The following is a 15265-nucleotide window of genomic DNA, read 5'->3' on the forward strand; positions in this document are numbered from 1 at the left end:
ACACTCCTCACCTTGTGACATGGCGCATTATCTTGTTGAAAAATGACTCTGCTCTTAGGAAACATGATCGTCATGAAGGGTTCATGTGGTCCGCAACCAGCGTGTGACACTCCTTGCCTGTCTTGGTGTCTTGCACAGACTCCACTGTATCCATGGATGCACATGTGAATGTTCCACAGAGCGTACTGGAGCTGCCGTCAGCTTGTCTCCAGCCCACAGTACAGGTGTCAAGGAGCTGTTCCCCTAGGAGACGGTGGATTTGCGCCCTCCCAGCTCCATGATGAGTAAGGTATCGTAATTCATCAAATGATGCAACGCTCTGCCACTGCACCAACATCCAGCGCCAATGGTCATGTGCCCATTTCAATCATAGTTGCCGATATCATGGTGTTAACATTGGCACATGCATGGGCCGTCAGCTGCAGAGGCCCATCGTTAGGAGAGTTCAGTGCACTGTTCAGTGAACTCTGTCCAGCATTAACGTGTGAAGTTAGTACCGCCACAGTTGGCTGCCTGTCTTATCAGTCTGCCCAGACTATTACGACGTCTGAAATCTGTAATGATGTGTGGGCAGCAAATCCCACGAAGTCTGGAGGTGGTTTCATCTTGGTTTTGCCATACGTTGAAGACACACATCACAGTATCAGGTGATGCTGCTATGACCTGGTTTGGTTTATATCTATAATAGGTCAGTGGTCACAATGTTCTGGCTGATCAGTGCATATCTTAAACCATTGGAAATGATGCTCTTGTTACTTTCCTGCCAATATATTTAATTAGGTAGCTATTTTCACGTTCCATCGACAATTTGAATGGTTAAGAGTAATGATTTGGAACGAATCATTTTACTTTCTGATTATACATTGATATGTAAAAATGGCTACATGTTGATCATTTGCAGATAGTTTTTTAATACAGATGTTAATAATTCATATTTTCCACATTTTCTGCATTACAAAATTAGATATTTTTGTACAGAACAGGAGTAAGCAAGGAGAAACTTTTTCATTTTGTTTAGAGACTTAACTCTGCTATATATCAGATATTTTATATCATTGGATTAGTGATTAAATACTTTGGTACCATCATTGTGCACCCCTTTTTGTGCTAAAGACAACCTTCATATGGAGTAGTCAATGTCATTTTTTCTTCTGGTAAGCCTACTGTAATTATGTACAGTTCCTTTTGAATTGCTATGGATTATTTACAACAACTTCATAAGACAATAAATAAGCTGTGAAGCAGTAGTGAAATGCCTAGCTCCTTAAACAGATATCTGCAATTTGATAATTCTTACATACTTCTTACAGGAAGTTCTTGAGCAACAAATATTTTCTTTCTTAAAGATAAGTTTGCCCATAAAACCTTATTACATATGATATTACTGAATGAAAATATGCAAAATATGTCAACTTACTAATTTGTCTGTCTGCAAGGTTTACAGTGAGTAGAAGGTCAAATGTGACTGGACTAAGTCATTTGAGAAGCTTCAAAACATGTTTTTTCCAATTTAAATTCTCACCTGTATGGACACCAAAAATTTTGAATTTTCTGCTACAGTTATTATTTCTTCATCATGTTACACTGATCAGTGATGTACTACCTCTAGATGTGCATGACTGAATATGTTGTGTCTTTTTGAAATTGAGTGTAAGACCATTCACAAAAATCCATTCAGTATCACCTTTCAGAACTAAGTAAGGTCGATAAATTGTAGTATCTGATGCCACCCATCAGCTTTGACCCATGATGCTATACCTAAGTCAAAAACGCTACATATGAGCGATATCTCAAGACAATGAGTCTTATTTGTAAACTAATGACTGTATCCTAAAAAATACACATAAATATGATAAAATACAATCATAGTTCACACAGCTAATTACACAGTCACGAATTATATGACAGAGCAATTGAGTTGATCAAAATAAAAGCAACAACAACAAAAAAGGAAATACACATGTGTGAAATAAATTATTATCATAGTATATGAAAGTAATTGGAAGAACCACAGTCGACTTCCACTACAGTACCACACATCTTGAACGCATAATATTATGGAATACAAGTAATTGTTAATAATAAACATTGAATCAAGAGAGACTACCACAGGAAAGTGGGGGACAAATTAAAATCTAAACCAAATGGAAAATGAAATAAATAGTAACATATATGAAATGTAAACAGGATATAAATAAGAAATAAAAGAGAAACTAACACAGAAATAGTGAAAGAAAATGTACTACACAAGTATCGAAAATTCACGGAAAAATAATGGTTCTTGGAATATGTAACTAGATTTGAGCTATATAAGACAACAGTAGTTACTGACAGCAAGGTTCATATTATTCAGCATTTCCAGTAGACATGTGAAGTTGTTTATTATATTATTTCTAATCTTGATGTTGCTTTCTATAATATCGTGAAAAAAATACACACATCAAAAAAGTTTTACATTACCTCGGTTCCGAGACTTCCTCTCTAATACCCAGTAGCATGTCCTCTTGCATTGATGCATGCCTATATTCGTTGTGGCATACTATCCACAAGTTCATCAAGGCACTGTTGGCCCAGATTGTCCCACTCCTCGACGGCGATTTTGTGTAGATCCCTCAGAATGGTTGGTAGGCCACGTCGTCCATAAACAGCCCTTTTCAATCAATCCCAGACATGTTCAATAGGGTTCGTGTCTGGGTAACATGCTGGCCACTATAGTCGAGTGATGTCGTTATCCTGAAGGAAGTCATTCACAAGATGTGCACGATGGGGGCGCGAATTGTCGTCCATGAAGACGAATGCCTTGCCAATATGCTTCCGATATGGTTGCACTAATGGTCGGAGGATGGCATTCACGTAATGTACAGCCGTTACAGCGCTTTCCATGACCACCAGCTGCATATGTTGGTCTCACATAATGCCAACCCAAAAGAGCAGCAGGGAACCTCCACTTTGCTGCATTCGCTGATCAGTGTGTCTTAAGGCGTTCAACCTGACCGAGTTGCCTCCAAACACTTCTCCGACGATTGTCTGGTTGAAGGCATATCGACACTCATTGGTGAACAGAACGGGATGCCAATCCCGAGTGGTCCATTCGGCATGTTGATGGGGCCATCTGTACCGCACTGCAAGGTGTGGTGGTTGCAAAGGTGGCCTCGCCATGGATGTCGGGAGTAACATTGTGCATCATGCAGCCTATTGCGCACAGTTTGAGTCGTGACACGACGTCCTGTGACTGCACGAAAAGCATCATTCAATATGGTGGCGTTGCTGTCAGGATGCCTCCGAGCTGTAATCCATACATAGCGGTCATCCACTGCAGTAGTATCCCTTGGACGGCCTCTGCAAGGCATGTCATCGACAGCTCCTGTCTCTCTGTATCTCCTCCATGTCTGAACAACATTGCTTTGCTTCACTCCAATACGCCTGGACACTTCTGCTGTTGAGAGCCCTTCCTGGCACAATGTAAGAATGCGGACGCGATCGAACCGGCGGTACTGACCGTCCAGGCATGGTTGAGCTACAAACAACACGACTCATGTACCTCCTTCCTGGTGAAATGACTGGAACTGATCGGCTGTTGGACCCCCTCTGTCTAACAGGCGCTGCCTATGCATGGTTGTTTACATCTCTGTGCGGGTTTAGTGACATCTATGGACAGTAAATGGTGCAACGGATCCATGTGAGCCGCTACATGGCTCGACACAATCTTCTTATACTCAGAACACACCTGGGTGCCCTTCCGACACTCAGGGAAGAGCAATATAAGATTTGGTATTCGGAATTATGTTACATTATCACTCTTAGTATAGTCTGCAAGTGTAAATACGGGTTGTCTGCTGATGTATGCGTGGGTTGTCTACTGTGGGTTCTGTGAATATGGAGATGCGGTTTACCAACCATTGTATTAAGTAGAGTGCAACTGCACTGGACCAGAGAGACATGTTTCCTCCGTGTTAGCAGGCCCCGTTAGGTTGGCAAATAGTCTCTATGCAAATTCTCCAAGCCCTTCTGACCACAGTGTGTGGACCCCGGACGAGGGGAGACGATTATGCATATCATGCTGAGACTCTTGTAAGTACAGACACTCTGCGTGATGGATCCTACAGTCATCTTAGTTAGGAGAGATAGTCAGGTTGGATAAAATTGCAATTTCGGTTTTCTATAACAGATGATGGGCCGGTATTCCATATAATCGTACTATTAATGAAAGTGAGTGGTTAAGAAGTATTTTCATGAATTTTATTAAATAAATGTTACTGTTACAGAAAATTTGTATCTTGGTTTCTCACAGCAAGGCCATATTTCCGTTACCATTCCAATAAAGTTATCCAAACTTTCAACTTAAAGTTAATCAATAAGTAGAAATTTAGAAATTTTGTGCAGTGATGCATGTTCACACAAACGGTCGTTGGCGTCTTCCACAAAAGACAGGTACCATTTTCAAATTGAGGATACCTGCCAAAGCTTTGCAGAGAGCAAGTATCATGCATAATGGCGACCCTTTAGCCTAGGATCTCGTTCAAATTAGGAATCCTTTTTTGATGCTGTGAAATTGCTACGATGTACTTAATAGATGTTTAAATTTCCACAGGTGTCACAATTCCAGCTTGTGAATAATCACCATTGCAAATAGTGCGTTGCATATACTGTGTTGCTTTGTGATTTTATTTGTGTAATTTTGGGGGCAATTTTCTTTGTGTGTTATATTCATATATTTTGGGGAATGTTAAATAACTTTGCGTGTGACAATAAATGTGTTAGGCTGCGTGTGAGGACTACGCTAGGTTGTGTGTAATTATAGCTTGCGCTAGGCTACGAAAAATAATCCGTCGTGATTCGCGTAGTCAAGCTAGGAAATTTGTTTTTCTGTCAGTGAAGCTCTATTAATTACGTGCTTCATGCAAAAGTGTGATCCCAGTATCCAAAAATGGAGACACGTGGTCGCTCGAGGAGCGATGCGAGGATAAATAGGTCAGACACAGAGGAAGCTACCATTAATCAGGTAGCCGCGGTGAGAGAGAGACAGGCGCAGGTGAGACAAGCAACGGGAATATCCCCGATTTCAGTTGTGCTGCGGCAATGTTGAAATTAGAAAATGTGCACGCTATCTCCCAGACTGATAGCGGGACTTCTGACCCAAGTGCGAGCGCAGACGAAACCGAGACAATAGCGAGCAGACAAAGCACATCGGCTAACAAAGACCCGAATAACATGTGGGTGGCCGAATTGGTCAGGTTGATGAAAGAAAGTATGGTGCAACAGGAAGACAATAATACGAAATTAAACTCAAAACTCGAGAACTTTATGCGTGGAGTAGACAAGGAATTGAGCTCAAAACTCGATGGCATTATGACTGGAGTAAGTGCGAGATTTGAAGAGAATAAGGCGTTGCTTGAAGAGGTTCGAAAGGACGTTGTAAACGAAGTCAACGAAAAATTTGAAGTAGTAGGTAGTAGATTAAGCGCTGTCGAGAAAGAAAAGAAAAGAGTTCAGGTCGAAATGAGAACACGTGTAGAAAAATTAGAGACTCCAAACATGAACACACAGATGCAATAGCGAAAAGAAAAAGGTGATCGAACGTATAAAAGCTGTCGATGCAATTCAAGAAAGGGTAGATGCAAACACTAGGGCAATCGTGGAACTTGAGGGAAAAGTAGAAGCAGTAAAAATGCAAAATAGGGAGGAAATAAAGAAGGTAAAAGAAGAGTTAGAAAAACTCGCGGAAAAGGTTGCAAATATTACAGTATCGGAGAGGAGCGAGAACGCTTCGTTGCTGAATGCAATAGATAATGAAGAAACCAAATTATTAACGAGATTTTGGGAAGGCCAATGCGAGCTCAACAGGCGACAACGCGATGCTGCAAACGAGGTATGCGAATGGGTGGCTCACGTGGAGAATCTTCCCGCATGCAGAACCGAAAAGAGAAACCTCGTGCGCAAAGCCGCACAAGACAGTGGCGAGGGATGTGATTCCGGACATGAGGGGGACTACAAAGAAACATGCTAGCGTAGGGATATAGCGAAACGTCGGGAAGGACACAGAAACGCATGGGTAGGTTCGTACAGGAGGGAAGCAGAAGGATTTGACGACAAACACTTCCTCTCTGTGCGAAAATTCGAAGTCTGTACAACCCTTACAGTCCGAGCTAATTGGTAAGGCTGTGAATAATGAAACTTCCAACTGAGCTGCGCCATATCGTACTAGCTGGACGATGTAAGAACGATACAGAACCGTTTAAACTACTCCTACAGGAATTAGAGTACGACATCGGCGAGTGGGAACATGAAAAGGCACAGTTCGCAGAAGGAGACGATGTAGGACAAAACCGGAAAACGAGTCGAGGCCACAGTAAAACGCTGAGGCGTACGGGCTCACGGGTAGGCGAGTACTCAGACACTAATTATCAACTGTATAAAGGTAATTGGGGGAACGGTAACAAGTATGGTAAATATACAAACGAGGCATGTCAGACTCACCACCTGAGTCGGGCATGGTGGGACTGCAGGAGGAAGGACAGGGGTGATGTCTGAGTAGTGGCTGTTAGCACAACACTTACTGATAAGGCCACACTAGTATGACACGTCAGGCAGGCAGGTCCAGGCACTCGCGACACAGCAAGAGGTAATGACAGAAGGGTCGAGTTTATCCTGTCCTGGAGGTCGAGGCTCAGCTCACGCGGAAACGCATGCAGCCGTGTCCTGATGCGGCTGCAAACATGGAGCACCACAGGTCCTGTTGAGATGCTGCCAAATCGTGAGGGAGAGGCCAGAGGCAAGGACTTGATTGGCGTGACAGAGGGACAGTGTACAGTCCCTAACACCTGCACAAATTTCCTCCCCCAGCCCACCAAGCAGCCCAACACATATGTCCTCCGAATGCCCCAAGCTCAATAGTGAAGTGAATAAAAGTGCTCGAAAGTGCCACACATGTAACAAAGGTGGAGAGTGGTTTTCTTTTGCAGCAGAACTGATTTTATACGCTTATTATCTTTATGTAATTTTCCAGAAATGTACTTAGGTTAATAACAAGACTGATTTCTTAAAATCTGTAATTGTTGTAGCGGAAAGGAAATACTAATTTCAAACTGATATTTTGTTTTCTAATTAAAGAAAAATACGGACCAATCTTAAAGAAAGGACTTAACCACATAAATCCGAAGTTCAGTAATGAAACTTAAAAGAATTTCAACGACTTTATGGAATAATCTCAGAAATTTCAATTATATATTTGTTTGCAAGAAAACGGAAATTATTTATGAAGTGCCAAAATAGGCTTGGGAATGTTGCATTAACTGTACTTGGTTAAGTTTCTCATATAATGTGTTTGAATTTTGCAAGTCTAAAGATTCTATGTTTTCCTGTGCTTGCAGATTTTTTTCAAAGGAGGACACTTACGAAAATATATTAATAATTTGAGTGCCTGGAAGTCGATTATCGATTTGTATGCACGTTTTATGAGAATTATGTATTTGTACACGAGTATGTGAAAGATTCTTCAGGTTTCGAATGTTCAAAATATAGAAAATGATCATGTCTTTGTTAATAATTTCAAAATTGCACTCACATACATAACATTTAAAAATGGAATGCTTGGCCTAGGTAATACATGAAATGACTTGTGTTTAGTTTAAATGCTAAGTCAAATCATGTATGTTTTGCATATTGATATTTGAGAAAGGCATAGACCTACATGTTACTGCGTTAGGGTTGTGTCGATATTCACTGAAGGAGAATAATTTGTTAGTAGTGAATAATTTCTATATATTATGTTCTATATATTAGATGATTAGGATTCTATGTACTTAAAATTAGTGATCAATTACATATTTACATGACACAGCTCTTGCCACTGTGATTAAAAAAGTGTTTGAAAGTGCCCTTCCAAAGCAAGGACATTTACTGCTAAATTTTTTTCTCAGAAGGGGAAGGTTACGTAACGGCTCCATGTGAGCCGCTACATGGCTTGACACAATAGTCTTATACTCAGAGCACACCTTGGCGCCCTTCCGACACTCAGGGAAGAGCAATGTAAGATTTATTATTCAAAATTATGTTACATTATCACTCTTAGTATAGTCTGTAGTGTGAATGCGGGTCGTCCGCTGATTTATGTATGGCCTGTCTTGTGTGGGTTCTGTGAATGTGGAGATGCAGCTTAGCCAACCATTGTATTAAGTAGAGTGCGACTAAGACATGTTCCCCGCGTGTTAGCTGGCCCCGTTAGGTTGGCAAATAGCTGCTGTGCAGGCTCTCTCCGCCATTCTGGCCACCATGTGTGGATCCCAGATGAGGGGAACAGTTAGGCATTCTCTGCTGAGACTGTTGTAAGTACGGACGCTCTCAGGATAGCTCCTATAGTCGTCTTAGGAGATATAGTCAGGTTGGATAACATTGCTATTTCGGTTTTGTATTATGGATGATGGGCCAGTATTCCATATAATCATACTATTAAGTAAAATGAGTGGTTAAGAAGTATTTTCATGAATTTTAGAAAATAATGTTGTTGTTATAGAAAAATTGTAACTTGGTTTCTCACAGCAGCGCCGTATTTCTGTTACTATTCCAATAAAGTTATTCAAACTTTCAACTTAAAGCTGATCAATAAGCAGAAATTTAGAAATTTTGTGCAGTGATATATGCTCACACATTTGGTCATAGGCGTCTTTCACAAAAGACAGGTGTCAGCCGGCCGGTGTGGCCATGCGGTTCTAGGCGCTTCAGTCAGGAACCGCGCGACCGTTACGGTCGCAGGTTCGAATCCTGCCTCGGGCATGGGTGTGTGTGATGTCCTTAGGTTAGTTAGGTTTAAGTAGTTCTAAGTTCTAGGGGACTGATGACCTCAGATGTTAAGTCCCATAGTGCTCAGAGCCATTTGAACCATTTGAACAGGTGCCATTTTCAAATTGAGGATGCCTGCCAAGGCTTTGCAGAGAGCAAGCATCATGCAAAGGGACTGTGTCTGTGACACAATATCCACAATCAGTGTCTATCTTCAGGAGTTCTGGGAACTGGGTTGATGCAAAACTTTTTTTGATGTGTGTAGATCGGTAATTAGAAACAATGTGTGTAGATCAATTACAGTTGTTAATAATTTTTTTGTTGTAGTACATACTGTCAAATCCTTAACGAATTAGAAGTCCACATTAATGAAAATGATGTAATAAAGGAACATGGAATCGACACTTATACACATACCACACATGAAAATTCTAGAAGGCTACACAGTAGATGTATGCAGTAGTTTGTTGTAGGATTTTTAATTTTGCTGTTGCCTTCTGGACTACTGCGAAAAATAATAAACTTTTTAGTGTTGCTGCAATATGTGTATGTAATTCTTCTTTACAAGAACCCTGTTTTTCATGTTGTTTTCTGTACTGAAGTTGTCAAATCTTGGAATCGATAGCTAGAACTGATCAATATAGTGATTCAATAGGTAAGTATATTTCACGTTTTCAGAGTAGTTGTTTGTTACAGGATTTCTGTTTTTGGAGTTTGTTTCTGTACTACTGTTGTTGCCCTAGGGCTATACTGTGCATTCTTTGAGAATATTCATACATGCTATCACTTCATTTGCTGACTCGACAACCGTTATTATTCATCATTTTCATTAGGTGAGGACTGCTAATTCATTAAAAATTTAATTGTATGGTATCGCTTTCTGTACTACTTCAGAATATAATAAAAAGCAAACCTTGGAGTGAAAAACTGGAGTTGGCCTATATAGGACAACTGTAGTTACTGATAAGTAGGTTCGTTATTTCTTGTCACGATACAGAGACCAATATCAAAAATGGAAATGCGGAAAGAAAATGTTGTAGATGTGTATTGAAAAACTCATATATACACTGCAAGACATGCAAGAAGAGTCACTGAAGTTCTAAAAAGTACTGACAGAGGTGTGGAGAAATTTTGACACCAATGGCACAATCAGCTGTGCTAGGTTTCTTAGTTGAGGATCCATGGTGCGAACAGCCCAATCAAGGTGGTCCCACAGATTCTCAATCGGGTTTAAACTCGAGGAGTTTGATGGGGAGTGGAGTACAGTACAATCATCCTGGTGGTCTTTGATCCACGCATATACATTGAGTACTGTGTGACACATTGCATTGTCATGCTGGTAGATGCCATCTTGTCGAAGAAAAATAAACTGTATATAGAGGTGGACATGGTTCCAAAGGTAGATGCATACTTGTGTTGATCCACTGTGCCTTCCAGAATGATGAGATCACCCATGGAACGCCACAAAAACATTTCCCAGACAATAATGCTCCAACGACTATTGCAGGGTGTTTTTCTTTCAGATATGTCATGCTTGCTGTACATGCCAGTGGAGATCTGTCCAATGGAGCATAAAACATGATTCATCTGGAAAAGCCACCTCTCACACTCAGTGGATGTCTGCTTCTGATACTGACTAGGAGATTCCAGCCTTCATTGTCGATGAACAGCAGCGTGTGAAACAGGAGCCTGCTACAGAAACCCCATATTAGCTGAACAGTCGTTGAAGAGTCACTGTCAGTAGCACCTTAGTTCATCGGGGCAGTGAGTTTCTCAACAGTTGCATGTCTATTCACCCTTACACATCTCCCCAGCTATTTTTCACTTCTGTCATCTATGGCCCATGGCGCACCACAGTTGCCTCAGCACCCATTTTGGCACGCCATTTTGGAATGTATGGTATACTTTAACCATGGCAGCATGCAAACAGTTTACAAATTTAGCAGATTTGGGACTGTTTCCACAGTAGGCCTGACAGCCAATGATCATGACCTTTTCAATGTCAGATAAATACTTCGTTTCTGCATTACAATAATGACTGCACTGTTTTCTACATCTTCTCAGCATAATTTACATACCCTCCAATGCCAGTGCTACCACGTATTGTCTGTGAGCTGTAATTGCATGTTGATGTCGAACATAAGTGGTGGATACATTAATTTGACTCTACTATGTCACAGACCTTAGAATCAACAAGTAGAATTCATGTACATGGATCACATCTATTCGCCATTTACAATGTTCTTTATTGTTCACAACAGGTTCAAAAATAAAAATATTAAAAAATATCAGTATGCAGGCCAACTAAAATATGTGGAAAGTAACAAACCTGGGAACTGGTTACTTGAATTCATCTAGATAGGTAAATTCTAGTTGTCGATTCCAGGTGTTGCTGTTTTTCATATTTTTGCAGTAAGTCTGGGAAGTGTTTCCTTTTAAGATTTAAAATTTTTGATATTAATGGCAATTCTAATTGTCATTTTTACATCATGTTATCATTAGTGATCTTTATTGTCGGTTGTTATTTCATTAAGGATTTAATTTCTTCGAATTGGTCTCTATCCTACTGCGAAAAATAACAAATGTTGGAATTGACAACTATTGCAGACTTCACATATATAGCTCAAGTACAGGGACCAGAACCACAAAAATAAATCTTAAAAAAATAACAATATATACTTATCGAAAAACCATGTACAGTGGGATAAACTAAAATTGACCTATATAGCTGCCCAATTAAAGCAGGTCTTACACAACACACCTATAGCATACAAATCTACTACAGCACCCCAAGTGCACAAATCTGTAATGGTGAACTTTTTTGTCAACGCTATTATGGTACACAACGTGTAAGTCTGCACCAACTCTAAGGTACATAGTCGGAACTCCAGGGTTGTTTAAGTCACTGAGTGCGAATGTTCACATTTTTGTAACGCTGCTATTTACTGACACTGAAACGTCTGAGAGATATAATTTCCTATTTATTAAGCAGTTACTGTTGTCTTGTGCATTAGAATGAAATTACTTCATTATTACACAGAATTGTGGATTAAAGTGTTCGTTTTATGTCACGCTGGTACTAGCAAGTGATTAAATTTGCTTTTCAGCATTGTGGACATGGAGAAAGCAATTACCTATGCAGCTCTTGCTGTGGCAGTGGCCAACCTAATCGTTAGTACGGCAGAACGACGACGTAATACTAGGAGTACGAATTGTGTTCAACCCTGGCTGGGCATAACTGGTGAAGGCATCCCCTTAACGAAGCAGGCCCAATGATGCACAGGAATTTAGGAACTTCGGCAGAAGTAATGTGTCTCGTTTTGACAGCTTAGTACGGATTTACTAGAATGAGTTCGCACAAATGGCACAGTGATGAGAGAACCACCACACACTTGTTTTATGCACTTTCTTCATGCCTGTGCTACTCCTCTCTGTCTGTCTTTTCGAGCTCTGTACAATAATGCGACCGTAAAGATGCAAAACGACTTTTAACAGACCTGACTGGTCGTGGCCGGCAGATGTGCTCTGATTCTGGTGGCTATTCCCTCAACAGTGGCCATTCTGGTATGCTGAAATAATTCAAAAGATGCAATCACTTCAAACACACGCGGTAATAACCATTTAAAGTGATACGTGCACACAGCGACCATAAACTTTGTGCACATTTAAGTAAGACATATAAACTCAGAATTAAACACTTGTAGACATACCTTATTACTGCACAGCTGTATGCCTCAATAAACACACTTATACTTACTTTAATTCCTTTCCTTTTTGTTGAATAAGACGTTATAATTAAAGTAATAGCTTCTCTCAATAGCAATATAAAAAAAAGAATTTTCGATTGTTTGATTACTGTATTTGTAAAAAATTACGCACTGAAAAATGTGTATAATATGTCACGCAATAGCCAGAAGAGTCTTCAAGAGGACCCAAGCATTTCTCATCTGCTGATCACACATTCTTAGGTGAAAACAACAACAAACAGAAAGCCTGCTCCAAATGCTGTGTTCTACACATGCCGTTACGTGGCAGGCTGTCTAACTTCATCCTCGGAAATCGTACCACATTCGGAAAAAATTGCCAAATATTTAAGAAACCAAGATTATAAATACCACTGCTAATTGATTCACCCGCAGCAAAAAAAGCTCTGGACTTAGGGTCCTTCGTAACATGGTCTCGGAAATCGCGACATTTACATCCTTCGCATCTTCAACAAAGGAAGTCACTAATCAAAGCCTCCATGTGGAATCCAACACTAGAATTGACTCACACAACTTTGTGCATTCTTTTAATTAGATAATAAATTATCTATTCGTTGGCTATACCATCAGTTCCATAAAACCTCACTTGAGCAAAGAGAATATTGTGATCCACTCAGACAATGGCAACTGGTGCTATTTTATTATTTAATACATGTAAAATTCGGTGAGACGAGTAAACATGTAAATGGCATTCCCAGTTGAGCAACTTTTCTGAAATCCAAGCTATGATTTATTGATGATATTATATTATTGGTCAGGTGGATACTATTATAGAGTAAGCTACATCGGAAAAATGTCAGTACTGAAACGGATCGATAGTTAATGGCAGCTCTCCCATCACCTTTCTTGTAGATGGTCTACGAATACAAATGTGTTAAATAAATCATACGCTGATTTTATCTCAATGTGTAGGAATTTATTTTACACGAAAGACAACATGTTATACTGCAGAAATGTGCTATCTGAAGTACCAACTGTTGAAAAGATTTATTTAATTAGTATTTACAAGTCTAGTGACTATGGCTGGGGATTATCTAGTCATTTAAGTAACTGATTAATCTTAAGAGTCTAATCAAGTCTATGTGTTCACTTTGTAGTGACTGATAAATAAATTTTCCTACATGAAAAAAAATACATGACTAATGGTACACTTACCTCAATTACGATTAAATCCCAATACGCCTGCAGATCTTCGGGCGTAATTCTTCTTTCGCTATCTGTGTTGTCAGCCATGTCCAATAACTTGTGAAAAAATTGTATCTTGTCATTGATCAGTAATCGGGTTGAACCTTTTAGGAAGCAGAATGTTTCATGAATACTCTTTTTCACCGTCAACGCCAAATTTGAAACGTAAGGTTAAGTCATACCAATAACAGAACGTATTTGGCCAACGATATCCTCACTGATATTCCGATTATCCTGCAAATTACCCCATTCTTGGCACTTCTGAGTTAACGTTTCTGTCTGTTCATTTGCTAAAGTTCGAAAGAGCTTCGTTTCACACATGACGTGCTTGATCACGAATCCAGATTTAGGGAAAAAAATGTTTGTGATGTCTCCGAAGTTGGGTCCGATGGTTTACTGCATAGCATACAATCAACAATGTTATTCATCTATTTACAGTTCTTAACTTCCTGTGAAGATGATGCTCGACCCATATGATTTTCTGTGACAATTGACAAGTTTCCGCCACTGCTTTCCGTTGAAACTAGAGATGGGCGAACTGAAACACGTAACTGTTTCGAAACAAATGAAACAGTACAATGTAATGTTTCGATACGCTGTTTCGAAACAGTGAAACAGTTTGTGTTTTGTAATCTAATAAACCTACACATTTTGTCATCTTGACTGTCTACACTCTACTGTATAAGTATGTCCACATAAACACAAATGAGTTGCGAGAGCGCTAATCATAGCGCAGAAAGTATGAAATTATCACTTAGGCGTCTTGGCAGTTTCGTATTTCTGCAGCAAATGCGCTGCTTTCGTGTCGTGTGACTTTCATACTTTTCAATTGGCTGAGGACAGCCATGGCTGAAGACAGAAGAACCACCACGAACGGAACTGGAGGTGGGAGCAAACTGCAGAAACAACGGATATGCTACTGGGATTCCTACATTCCGTTAGTATGGGTAATATACCCATCCTGCTAATTTCCACGCACACAAAGGGAATCATTGTGGATAATAGGCACAGTGACTATAGACTCACAAATAACGCCGAATAATTCGAATAAATAACAAAATATAACAGAAAAAAATTTTGTCTTTCAAGGTGTTTCGAACCGTTACTATAAATTCACCATGCTTCCTAGTCCTTCTCGTTCACCATTACACTATCAGTGATATGTCAAACAGATTGCTTGCAATTATACCTACATCAAATTTATGTATATGTCTAATAACTGTCACTCTACGTCTTTTTTTATTCAAAATGTTGTAGGCTTACTTACGTTTCTTAATACGATTACTGTACATGAACAGAGAAGCGTATGTTATCAAAAAGTGTAATTTAACTGAATGATTTTCACATATTTATTATTTTGAATGTGAATAGTATGCGTTGTTTTATTGCTTGGTTAGTGTTTATAAAGCAGATGTTACGCCATTTCGGAATATGACAGTCAGCTAGAAACGAAGCTTTATTTTCGGATATCTTAAGCTTCATGCTATTGCTTGTCAAAAAGATTTTGACACTTTTGAAAGTGTTTCATGAAGTGGTAT

Source organism: Schistocerca americana, chromosome 3, assembly GCF_021461395.2.
Source record: "Schistocerca americana isolate TAMUIC-IGC-003095 chromosome 3, iqSchAmer2.1, whole genome shotgun sequence".
NCBI classification, from domain to species: Eukaryota; Metazoa; Arthropoda; class Insecta; order Orthoptera; family Acrididae; genus Schistocerca; species Schistocerca americana.